This window comes from Momordica charantia (genome assembly GCF_013281855.1).
Source record: "Momordica charantia cultivar OHB3-1 chromosome 6 unlocalized genomic scaffold, Mcharantia_2.0 BLBB01000006.1, whole genome shotgun sequence".
In the NCBI taxonomy this organism is placed as follows: Eukaryota; Viridiplantae; Streptophyta; class Magnoliopsida; order Cucurbitales; family Cucurbitaceae; genus Momordica; species Momordica charantia.
Window position 1 is genome coordinate 11355266 of NW_028275164.1, and position 10840 is coordinate 11366105.

General features: G+C 44.1%; 1 long non-coding RNA gene across 1 annotated transcript; it reads right to left on the reverse strand.

Moving 5' to 3' along the window:
* Positions 1–444: 444 nt before the first annotated feature.
* LOC111010330 (uncharacterized) lies at positions 445–2627 on the reverse strand. Its single transcript, XR_015791324.1, has 2 exons — positions 947–2627; positions 445–725 (listed from the first exon to the last, which is right to left on the reverse strand). It is a non-coding gene; the product is annotated as an uncharacterized LOC111010330 (long non-coding RNA).
* Between the last annotated feature and the right edge of the window lie 8213 nt (positions 2628–10840).

Consider the following 10840-nt stretch of genomic DNA (forward strand, 5'->3'; position numbering starts at 1 on the left):
ACCAGCACAAAGCCATCTAAATGCTATCCTCACAGTAAGACTAAGACTGTTGACTTCCAGAGGTAGTTGCTTCATCGCGCTTCGGTTACTGAAATTCAAATTATTCAGTGCTGCATTTTGAAGTACAAAGTGAATGGTAGGAGATGGAGTAAGGAGTATTTGCTCTTTTGAGCTTAATTTGGCGAGGGATGTTTTCTCAAATTTTAGGGTTTCTTCAAAATTGGCAATTTGAAAAAAGAAAAAAAAAAGGTTGTGAGCCGTAAAGCTCTGATACCAAGTAAAGCTTTGCTTTTGATTATGAAATGCTTCCTCTCAATGATACGGTGAGAGAGAAAGACTAATTCTATCTATAGAATTGTCAAACTGATTACAGAAGGAGAATCCACAATTATACGCCGAGAATACTGACCAAAGATCAAGCAAAATTGTAAAACAGAGAGAAAATGGGAGAAATAGAAGGGAAAAATGTATACTGAATCACTGTATTTCCACTGTATGAAAAAGGTAAAAGGGCTACACATTACATAGCCAAGATAGTAACAAACCACATACAGGTGGCATGCTAGTACATGATAAAAAGAATAATAGAAAGGTGTAATGCAACATAAAGATTAAGCAATTCATAAATGGAAATTTGATTAAATAATCTCATTTAGACTCGATGGTTTAACATTCCCCTGCAAGCTAATTGGTCCATTGACAACAGTTAGCTTGATTCGAAGCCCCTGAAATTGAGCAGTTGGTAATCTTTTAATCATAATATCAACAATCTGGTCTTTAGATGAGACATGTTTGACTACCAATTCACGATTAAAAATGCCTTCATGAACAAAATGGTGGTCGATTTCAACATGTTTTGTTCGTTGATGCATAATTAGATGAGCAACTAAATAAGTTACACTAATATTATCACAAAGAAGCAAAGGTGAAGAGTCAAGAGAAAAACCAAGTTCACGAAGAAGTGAAACGACCACACAATTTCAACAGCAGCGTTAGCCAAGCCCCGATACTCTGACTCAGCGCTAGAACGAGATACAGTCTTTTGTTTGGAAGACGACCAAGAAACAAGATATTTCCCAAGAAAGTGCAATAACCACTAGTACTTTGACGGTCATCTGGAGAGCTTGCCCAGTCTGCATCAGTATAACATGTGAGGCGAATTGCAGAAGGCAGTACTGAAAGACCGTGGTTGACAGTCCCCTTGAGATAACGTAAAATGCGCTTGATTGCAAGCCAATGTGTGGTGGTAGGGGCATGAAGAAATTAGCACACTTTGTTAACCGCAAAAGATAAATCTGGTCTAGTCATTGTACAATACTGAAGAGCACCCACAATGCTACGATATTCAGAAGGATTGGGCAAAGGTTCACCATCTGAGAGAGAGAGTAATACTAGAAACCATGGACGTCGGTAGAGGCTTACAATTAGCCATTTCAGTGTGTTTCAACAAGTCCAAAATATATTTCCTTTGTGATAAGTGAAGTCCAGCACCAACATTAGACACATGAATGCTAAAAAAATAAGATAAAGAACCCAAATCCTTGAGCAAAAATCTATTATATCATCAACGTACACAAGGACGATTAAAAAGGCAGAAGAGTTGCACAAGTAAAACATTGATGTGCTAGATTTGGATGCAGTGAATCCCCAGTTAATAAGGCAAGAACTGAACTTTAAAAACTAAGCCCGATGACTTTGCTTAAGACCATAAAGTGCCTTATTTAAACAACAAACATACCTGAGATTTTTCGTGTCAAGGAAACAAGGAGGTTGTTCCATATAGACTTATTTCTTGCAAATCTCCATTCAATAAGGCATTATGCACATCCAACTGCCGTATAAGCCATCTGAAATTCACAGCGAGACAAAGCACAATTTGAACGGTTGCAGGTTTGACTACGGGGCTGAAAGTGTCAAAATAATCAATACCAAACGTTTGATTGAACCCCTTAGTCACAAGGCGAGCTTTGTGTCATTCAATAGAACCGCAAGGCTTCATTTTAAGTCGAAAGACCCATTTGCAACCCACTCGTGTACACCCAATAGGAGGCGGAACAAGGACCAAGTATTTTGCCGTTGTAAAGCCTGAATTTCGGATTCCATAGCAGATTTCGACGCTGGACAGTCTAATACCTTTTTATACGAGGTGGGTTCAGAGAGGGAGGGATCAACGATAGCTGACCAAATTTTGGGTTTAGAGATGTCATCCTTAGACCGAGTTATCATTGGGTGGACATTGGAAGAGGATGGGAGAAGAGATGAAGTGGTAGGGGGCAAAGGATCCGAAGGTGGTGGGGGAAAATTATTAAGTTATTGTGCTAAAGGTGGAGATGGAAGGTTAGATGTAGAAGTGGAGGTGGGTACAAGACTATTTGAAGATGGAAAGAGAATTGGGGTGTGGTGTAGAAAGGGACAAGGAAGGTAAGGTGTTATCAACCAAAGGAGGTATAGTAGAAGGTATGGGAAATGAAGAATGAGCAGTCAGATGGGAATAGGGAGGAGAGACCAAAGAGAACAAGGAATTGTCCGGATAATTGGATTGAGTGGTTGAAGACTGAATGCTCTTTGAGGTTAAGGGAAAATTTAATTCATAAAAAACGACGTGTCTAGAGACGTAAATACGACCCGTGGTGTAATCCATACAGAGATAACCCTTGTGATTAGAGCTAAATCCAATGAAAATACACTCAGTTGAACGAAATTCTAGTTTATGTTTATTGTATGGACGAAGAAACGGAAAACAAGAGCATCCAAAAACTCTCAAAATACTATAATCTGGATTTAAATTATAAAGCAAAAAATAAGGAGAACGATTAGACAAAATGGATGTAGGAAGACGATTAATTAAGTAAAACTCATGGTGGAGGAAGAGAATTGAGAAGGATATTGCGCCATTTGGGTAAAACGTATGTTTACCAGAGCTCTGATACCATGTAAAATGGAGAGACAATGGGAGAAATAGAAGGAAAAATGTATACTGACTATATTTCCGTTGTATGAAAAAGATAAAAGGGCTACACATTAAATGATCAAGATAGTAACAAAGCACATACAGGTGGCAGGCTAGTACATGAATAACATAAAGGTGTAATGCAACATAAAGATTAAGCAATACATAAATGGAAATTTGATCAAGTAATCTCATTTAGGCTCAATGGTTTAAAAAAAATTAACAGTGTATAGAAGGCAAGAGAATAATGATACAAAAGGAAAATAATCTTCAGTGCTACAAATGAGGAGAAGATTGGGGTTGTTGAGATTTTTTAGGATCGAGCAACTTCGTTTCTGTGTTTTGATTCTAACACAAATTAAGAGTTAAATATATGTTAAAAGGTACTAACATCGAAAGAAACAATATAGACAAATTCAAGCATATAGTTCAGTAGGATAAGATATCTTTAATCTCAAAATTTGATGGGATCTCCCATCTTGTAATTGTTGAACTAACTTTATTTCTTGATTTTATTATATACGACGACAAGCTTTCACACCTTAACAAGTTCGTCATCACTGTCCTTTAAATAATGAACAAGTAGTTGGATTATTTTAAATTTTTTCTTCATAGTAATTGATGGGTGCGGAAAAGGATCAAATTACTCTCCGAGCAAGAGAAGAGTTGTAAATTAACTTCTATTTTGTTTTTCTATATTTGCAATTATATTTTACGTGTATATTTGTATTATTATATGTTTGATCAAGGATTTGATAAGTCTCAATTGCGAAGTTTGAAATTTTGATACTAACGAACGAAGGACCTGCAAATAGAGAGTTAGTATTTTGATGCTCTAGTTAGTATTGATTTGATCTTTACTTGAGAGAGAATATAGTTTTGTGTACTTGGAGAGTGAGGCGAGCGACTCTATTTATAGGTGTTAAGCTTGTCAAAAAGGTGGTAGAGCGGATTTGTGATATAGCCCATCCTTATTGCTCGAGCTATATCTTTTTAGCTGAGGTACTCTATCCTCGAGCTATGAATCAAGGACTAGGTAACCTATGATCGAGCTATTACTTTTCGAAAAATGGGTCCAACTTCGTACTTGCTTATGGTCGTTAACTTTAGGGAAAAAAAGAAAATAATATAACAAATAAGATTTCTTGATACAAACATAATAACCTATTTATACTATCGTAATAAGGAAATCTAATTCAAATATAATTATAATTCAAATAACATTATCTAATAATAGTATCGAGCAACGATAAATTTTTTTTATTAATCCACGTGTCATGTCATTTTTTCTAATGAATTTGTAGGTACCCAAAATGTAATTTTCGTGTAAAAAAATTTTAAGTTTCTTTTTCTTTTTCTTTACCTATTACGACTTTTTTGAAAGTATAATATTGCCATGTTATCTAGCCATTTTCTGAAAAAACAAATTTTGGAAACAAACATTTAGATTAGGTGTAATGAAAGAATACAAACGTGTCAAAAAGGGGAACCCAGCAGCCATAACTTTCACTCATCAGCAATCAAAAAAGACGAAACATTAAAGAAAAACTTAAAAGGTGAGTTTTTGTTTGAGCTTTAAATATTATATAAAAATTATGTGTTTGTCCCTTCTTTACGACTATGTTAACTTAATATTTATATTTAAAATGTATTTAATGCTTAATAGGTATCTATTCATTTTCGTTGTACAACCGCTACGAATGTGAGATCAAACTTACAACCTCTTTGTTGGAGATATATATGCCAATTACCACTAAACTTTACTCACTTTGGCAATATATATCTAAAATTTTACGATTATGCTTATTCAGTATTGGTATATTAAGAATTTTTTGGAAAGTCTTTGAACTTTAGATATTGTGTATTTAATAAATTTCTGGCGTTAATTCAAATAGTTTAATATTATCGTGGCTCAATTATGGTGTTTGTTGATGCAGAGATTTGGCTTTCCGAGATCTCGCCAAATGTGCACCAATCCTCCAAAATACAAAAAGAGATCGACGGATCAACGTGACCTGCAAAACAGGTTGAAACTAGGACTGGTGTGGCTTTTACCACACGGGCTCCGACGCTTAAGTTAGTATCAGAAGTCTAGTGTAGAGAATAGGATGTTCAGGCGTCCCTTTTGGGGTTTGGTTCCTCTCTTACTTATAGTCGTCCAATCCCAATCCCCTTCAGATTTGCCCTAGTCGAAGCTTAAATCTCTAGGCCCGTTATTTCGTTGGCGGTTTTAAGTCGAATTGAGAATCAATGCGAGTTAATACGGGTGTAACTGCGAAACGGTCGGATGGACCATTATAGTTTTCGGCCAGGGGCCGGCTCAGGTCGACAGGTGCCAGCCCCCTTTCCTGGCTCGTGCTTTCTTCTCGGGTTCCTTTCGGCCTCCCGTCGCTTGGTCTCTTCTCTTTTTATCTTCCCATAACAGTGTTAATTAAGGGTTATACTTAAAATGAGCCGACCATATGATCTTGAATAATAATATATAGTTAATGTATGTTTATGCAAGGATATGCACAACAGTGTATTTCAGATTGCAGCTCGAACTCGGCCTCCGGACCGATCTGAATACTTGGGCGGACCTGCACAAAAAGGTGAGCACTCCGACGATCAAGTCAGTATAGGTCGGATTTCCAGTTTAGTTCGAGGTCAGAAATCATCGTACCTGATCGTGGAGTGAAGTCCTATACTTATGGGTGGTAGTCCCGCTAATCTCGCGACGGTTACACCCGGTAATCTCGGGACCGTCGGTTACACTCAGTAATCTCGGGACCGACGGTTATACCCGATAATCACGCCGCTGACAGTAGCTCACATCGGCCCCCACCGAGCTTCCCGGTAGGTCGGACCTCGGCCAGGTTCACCTCGGCCCTCATACTTAGCATCTGTCAACGCTAGCGGTGGTGATCTCGGGCGTCCAAGCTGGGCATGACTCATGAGTCATCTTGGAGCACCAATAGGGGTGCTCCACGTGTCCAGGGTATTCTCTCCCCAAACATTGGCCCCCTTTCTGTCTGGTCCGATCTCGACCTGGCAGAGAAGTTCATTCGACTTGCTTTGGACGCGTGGCGACTTCCTATTCGTGGGAAAATATAACCGTTGCGGAGAATTTATTGTCGGAATATTCAAATATTCCGACGCTTCGGATCTCAGGGAGGATCCTGGCCGCTCGTTGATTACACGTGTACGGTGGGGAAATTTTTCCGACGGGTTATAAATGCCCCCAATCCTTCAGGTCATACCTTACGTTCCCTGAATTCTTGGAGTTCGATCTGAAGGCAGCTCGAACCCTTGGTAGGTCGGTCTCTTCCCTCACTTTCTCTTTCGAACGTAGTTGCCATGTCGTCCTCTTTTAGGAGCAACATAGGATCCGATGAGGATTTAGCTCGTAGGTTAGAGTCCGAGCTCGAGGAGATAGAAAACTTTAGGTTCTCCGATGACGGGGAGGATAGTGATGCCTCCACCTCGGGTCAGGGTTTGGAATACCCTTCTAGGATACCTGAGCACTACCTCGGATCCCTTCGTAGGGGGTTCGATATCCCTGAGAACATCCTCCTCAGGATTCCGGAGGAGGGGGAGGGAGCTGACAATCCTCCAGAGGGATGGGTCACTCTCTACTTCAAAATGTTTGAGTACGGCCTCAGACTTCCCCTTCACCCTTTTGTCCAAGAATTGCTCTTCCGGACTGGGTTGGCTCCGGCTCAAGTGGCCCCCAATGGATGGGGTGTCATTTTCGCTTTGGCCATCCTTTTTTGGCTACGAGCTCGGGATAGTGAAGAGGCCGAGCTGTTGGACGTAGACCAGCTCCTCGCGTGCTTCGAAGCGAAAAAGATAGCTAAGAAGCCTGGTCGGTTCTATATGTGCGCAAGGAAAGGCGCATGCGGTATAGTTAAGGGGCCGACCTCCATCAAGGGATGGGTGAGGAAGTGGTTCTACGCTTCTGGGGAATGGCTTGCAAAGGACGAGTTAGGTCGTTCCTTCTTTGACGTCCCCACTAGGTTTGGGAACCTAGGTACGGAGTAGTTCTTACTTTTTGTGATTTTCTTTTCTGTCATTCAGGTCTAACTCGGATTTTGTCTTCGTGCAGTTTCAATCCGACCAGTCCCCGAGCTTACGCAAGCCTCCTTCGACACGTTGAAATATTACAAGGAGCGTTTTCCGAGGGGTAGGAAGGTCGGAACCTTGGTGACCGACAAGCTGCTGCCTGAGTCCAGGCTGCTAGATTACAACCCTGCAGTTCGTCCCATTGAATCCTCAAGGCCGAACTCCGAATTAGGTATGCCGAGCTTGCTACCCCTTCCTTTTCCTCTAACTTTGTGCTGATTTCTTTCCTTTGTTTTTCAGCCATGGTTTGCGGGTTTGCGAGTAACGTGAAACGCAAGTCCGAGAGCCGAGCCCATGCTCTTGAGGCCGCCCAGAGTTCAAAACCTGCCACTCCTGCTGTGGTAGGGCCAGCCTCGGAAGATCCAGCCCTAGTGATCGAGCTGGAGTCTTATGGGGGTCCTTCGAGGGAGAAGCGCCCCAGGGATCAGACCGAGGCAGTGGACGCCTTGCCCTTGGGCGAGGAGGTGAGGGAGGAAGTCCCTTTGAAGCGAAGGAGGAAGAAGAAGAAGACGACCTCCCCCTTGGAGGTCGGAGCTCGTGGGGTCTTGCCTGCGAGCTTCGCAGATCGGGTGGACGATCCTGAGGCCAGGATGGGCGGGACGTTCGATGTGACGGCACGGTTTAGAGTTGAGCCGTCAAGTTCTGGGGTGAGGGACCAGGTGTCCCGCATCTCGGCCGCAAGTTTGGACCGCTGCCTAAGAAGGGCGTCCAAATTTGTGAGCGACCCAGGGTCCGTTCTGCAGAGGACCATCGACTACGCCGCTGAGGTAAGACTAGTGTCTCCATTTTTGCTTAATTTACCTAACAGGTAGCTCGGTATAATTTTCTTCTTTGTACCTTTTCTCAAGCGTTTGTTGCTTCCATTCAATCGGCTCTGGCTGTAAAGGCCGAGCTGGATGGGAGGGAAGTTTTGGCAGCGAGGGAGAAAGAGGAGTTCTCTGCTGCCTTGGAGGCTGCTTCCTTCACCATGAAGGATGAGCTACTGAAGGCTCACTCTGAGGTGGAAATTTTGAAGGCCGAGGTGGAGACCAAGGCCGAGCTGCTGAAGAAGGAAGAGGGCAGACGCAAGGCCCAGCTCCGAGCTGCCCATGCTATCACCAGGGGCTTGGAGAAGGAGAAGTTCCAACTTCTGAAGGAGAAGGACGACATGCTCCAGGCGCTTGAAGCGAAGGATGAGGAGCTGAAGCATGCGACTGCCGAGCTGGAGACGGCGAAGGAGCGTCTCAGCAATGGAGTCCTATTGGAGGAATCGTTTAGGCAACATCCTGACTTCGATGGATTTGCCAAAGACTTCTCTGACGCGGGCTTCAAGTTCCTCATGAAGGGCATTACTTCCGACATGCCTGACCTTTAGATCGATCTCAGTGGTCTGAAAAAGAGGTATGCCGAGCAGTCGGCGTCTGGGCCTGGCGACACCACTGGCCCCCAAGCGTTGGTGGATAAGTATGTCAGAGATCTGGACTCTGACTACTCCGATCTCGAAGAGGACCAGGTCGGCACCACTCAGGAGGGCGCTCCTCAGGCAGACTCTTACCTTTGAGGCCTTTCTCTGTCTTTCTTCTCTTCTCCTTTTTTGTTTGTAAGTGTCAGGGCAGAGCTGCAAGGTTTATAAGCCTTGGCTCTGCTCTCCATTTAATGAAGAAGCTTTGTTCGTTTTTACTTTGGTGTTGGCAACATCTTTCCTTTCTTTGCTTTTTCTTTGAACTGCAGCCAATGTCACCTCGCACCTCTTACCTTTGAGGTCGCGCCTTCAATTAAAATAATTGCAAGTTTGAATTTGAATCTCTGTCTAGTGTTCAATGCATTGCCCCAACTCTGGATTTTTTAACACTGCACCCTTAACTTAAAAACGTTAAAAGGCTAAAATCCTAAGTCCGTAGCTGTTCTTCATATCGTACATCGTACCCTCAGGTTCAGAGGCTTAATCATTTTGAACTTTTCACATCGTCCCTTTACCTTGAAGGTTTGAATTTTAAGTTCATCAGTGGTTTTGGCATCGCACCTCGTACCTTAGGTTTTGGAGGATTGAATTTTAACCGACTGCTGGAATGTGATCGCGTGGGAGTCCGTGGCCCCCATTTAATTTCTGGTCGAACTCGGAATCATGAAATTAAATCATCACATTTATTCCGATCATAATTCTTTTGAAACAGTTTTTACAGATCCATTGAAAACCCTTTTGGCATTTCAAGGATAATAACGCTTCAGGTGCTCCGCGTTCCACGGGTGCGCGAGGACGTCTCCTTTCAGATCGGCCAATATGTACGTCCCAGGTCGGACTATGCTCTTGACCTTAAATGGGCCTTCCCAGGTCGGATCAAAGGCACCCACATGGGTTTGGACCCTCCTTAAGACCAGATGTCCGACCTGGAAGGTTCGAGGTCGAACGCGGGCGTTGTAGTGTCTGGCCATTCTGCCCTGATATTCCGCCAGGCGTAGCTGCGCCATTGCTCTTCTTTCTTCCAACAAGTCGAGGTTGAGGAGCAGCTCTTCCTCATTTACTATAGGCTCGTAATGCGCTACTCTGTCGGATGGCATGCCGATCTCATCCGGGACTACAGCTTCGGAGCCGAAGGCCAGGGAGAACGGGGTCTCACCCGTCGATTCTCTTTGGGTGGTCCGGTACGACCATAGGACCTCGGGTAGCTCCTCGGCCCACCTGCCTTTTTTGGAGTCCAGTCTAAGTTTGATGTCTCGCTTGATGATCTTGTTCACTGCCTCCACCTGCCCATTTTCTTGCCGATGTGCGGGGGACGAGCTAAGGTGACTTATGCCAAGCTTGCTGCAAAAGTCTTTGAACTTGGCGTTGTCAAACTGCTTCCCATTGTCTGTCACAATGGCCTGCAGTATACCAAAGCGACATATGATATTTGTCCATACGAAGGACGTGACTCTGGATTCCGTTATGTGGGAGAGCGCATCGGCCTCGGCCCACTTTGTGAAGTAATCCACAGCAACCACAGCGAACTTGGTCTGGCCCTTGCCCAAAGGGAAAAGACCAATGATATCTACCCCCCACTGCGCGAATGGCCACGGGGCCGAGATGGGGGTGAGCAGCTCGGGAGGTTGGTGGATTATGGTTCCGTAGCGTTGGCAATTGTCGCAAGTTCTAACGAACTTCTTGGCATCCTGGCTGAGGGTCGGCCAATAGTATCCTTGTCGGATCACTTTGGCTGACAGCGACCAGGCGCCTGAGTGATTGCCGCACACTCCTTCGTAGATTTCTCTGAGGACGTACAGGCCCTCTTCAGGGGTTAGGCATTTCAATAGAGGCAGGGAAAAGCCGCGTCAGTACAATGCTCCACCTCGGACCAGGAATCGAGCTGCTCGCCTTGCCAACTTTCTGCGCTCCTTGGGGTTTTGTGGTGAATTGCCCCTAATGAAGTCCGCAATCGGGTCCATCCATGAGGACTCTGGAGCGTCGATCTCCATCAGATCTGGCTCTGAGATCGAGAGATTATCTAAGATCTCGACGGGGACCGACCTGGCCAGGTCGGTCTCGTACGCTGATGCTAACTTGGCCAAGGCGTCGGCATTAGAATTTTCTGCTCGGGGGACCCGGTTTACTTCGTAAGTTCAAAACTGGGCGAGGTACGATCTGACCTTGCCCAAATACTTCTCCATTCGGGAGTTTTTGGCTTGGTACTCTTCCTTGATCTGGCTCACAACCAGCTGGGAGTCGCTGAAGACCTTAACACAAGAGGCCCCCAATGCTCTGGCGATTCGTAGACCGGCAATAAATGCCTCATACTCAGCCTCGTTATTGGAAGTTCGGAAGCCGAACCGCAA